General features: G+C 52.7%; 1 protein-coding gene across 2 annotated transcripts in view; it reads right to left on the bottom strand.

The window, feature by feature from the left end:
• The window catches only part of GAL3ST1 (galactose-3-O-sulfotransferase 1), a 16,543-nt gene that overhangs the window by 2,747 nt on the left and 11,672 nt on the right, over positions 1-2,124 (bottom strand). The window lies entirely within an intron of this gene.

Below are 2,124 nucleotides of genomic sequence, written 5' to 3'. Positions count from 1 at the left end.
GTTGTGGCCTCTCCCGTTGCAGAGCACAGGCTCCGGACGCGCAGGCTTAGCGGCCATGGCTCACGGGCCCAGCCGCTCCGCGGTATGTGGGATCTTCCCGGACCGGGGCACGAACCCGTGTCCCCTGCATTGGCAGGCGGATTCTCAACCACTGCACCACCAGGGAAGCCCCGGTTTTAACTTTTAAGCTGAGTGGTGGGTACATGGGTGTTCATTAGTTTATTTTTTACACCTTTTGGGGCTTCATAATGAAATCATGTTCTAAGTAAAAAGGAAAAGAAGACCCTTTCCCAGTGCTCTGTCCCCCCAGTCCTGGGGCCAGGTTTGTCTCCAGGGAGGGGCCTAGGCCTGAATCCCTCACCTTTCAGAAGGCCCAGCCAGCCCACCTGTCCCCCGTGCCACCCTTCCCAGCTGCCCAGTGAGGGGCCAAGGCTCCTCATCTCTCCTTACTGGCCCCCATGCCCATGGGGTCTGTAGGGGAGCCAGATGGAGAAACTGAGGCTCAGAGCGAGGAAGGAGAGGGCTCAGATCACACAGCCAGCCTGACCTCTGCCCACATGCCCATCTTTCCTCCAACTGCCGGCAGGCAGGATTAACCGGGTAAGTATGAATTTCAGATAAACAACAAATAGGGACTTCCCTGGTGGCGCAGTGGTTAAGAATCCGCCTGCCAATGCAGGGGACACGGGTTCGAGCACTAGTCTGAGAAGATTCCACATGCTACGGAGCAACTAAGCCCGTGCACCACAACTACTGAGCCCGTGTGCCACAACTACTGAAGCCCGTGTGCCTGGAGCCCATGCTCCGCAACAAGAGAAGCCACCGCAATGAGAAGCCCGTGCGCCGCAATGAAGAGTAGACCCGAGAAGCCACCGCAATGAGAAGCCCGTGCACCGCAATGAAGAGTAGACCCTGCTCATGCAACTAGAGAAAGCCCACGTGCAGCAACAAAGACCCAACGCAGCCAAAGATAAATAAATAAATATAATTTTTAAAAAACCCACAACAAATAAAACTTTTTTTAGTATACACGTGTCCCAAATATTGCCAGGGATATAGTTATACTAAAAATTATTCAGTATGTCTCTGAATATCAAATTTAACTAGATGTCCTGGTTTTTTTGTTTGTTTTCAGTTTGGGGGGTAGTAGGTTTTAGGTCTAACTGTGGCGACCCTGTCGGCAGGGGGCTGAGGCCTGAGCTGTAATGGGGGCAGTTCAGGCTAAGCCATGGGGGGTCCAGGAGAGAGCTGGGACTTGGGAGACTTCCCACCACCCCTTAGCTGCAAAGCCAACGTCCAAAACTTTCCACTGCTGCTGTGGTGCATGCTGCACTAGGCCCTGGGCCCCAGAGGCCAAGAGAGATCATGTGTGCTGCCCCGTGATCACACGCATGGCACGTCACCACTGACCCTGCGGCCAGAGGTCAGCCAGTCAGCCTGGAGGAGGACCCCATGTAATTTCCCCTGGAAAAGTGACCAGAGGCACCCACAAACCTTTCCCAGAGAATGGATACTCCAGGTCTGCCTGACCAGTCCCTGAGTTTTCCACTTCTCATCTAGAAAGTTGTCCTCACAGGAAAGGACATGAAGAAGAAATTTGCAGAGGAAGGAACTATATAAGAGGGAATTTGGCTTCCCCGGTGACAATGACATATCTCTGTTCACTCTTAGGTGGGCAAGGTGGACAGGGTCAAGGGTGGACGAGAGTGTGAGAGAGTTTCCGGTACTTCTATCAAAGGAGGAAGGTACAAGCTCTTCCAATTCCAACTATTCTGCAAAAACACTTGGGCAAAGTCACCCATGCAAGGGTGTTCATGGCGGTTTGGTCAGAAAAAAGTTAGAAACAACCTCAGTGTCCATCAGCAGGGCACCTGTTCCACAAACCAAAGCCCCTTCCCAGATGGAGGCATCTGTACCCGCTTAACAAAAAAAAAAAAAGGAAAAGAAAAAGAAACAAGGTGGAGCTGAGTGGACTGGCTCGAAAACACACCATGATCTACTAATGTGGAAAAAGAAAGTTCTGGGGCTTCCCTGGTGGCACAGTGGTTGAGAATCCGCCTGCCGATGCAGGGGACACGGGTTCGTGCCCCGGTCCGGGAAGATCCCACATGCCGCGGAGTGGCT

The sequence above is a fragment of the Physeter macrocephalus genome, chromosome 19 (genome assembly GCF_002837175.3).
Source record: "Physeter macrocephalus isolate SW-GA chromosome 19, ASM283717v5, whole genome shotgun sequence".
Taxonomy (NCBI): Eukaryota; Metazoa; Chordata; class Mammalia; order Artiodactyla; family Physeteridae; genus Physeter; species Physeter macrocephalus.
The sequence above is the reverse complement of the archived record's forward strand: the minus strand, read 5'-3'. Positions and strand labels throughout refer to the sequence as shown.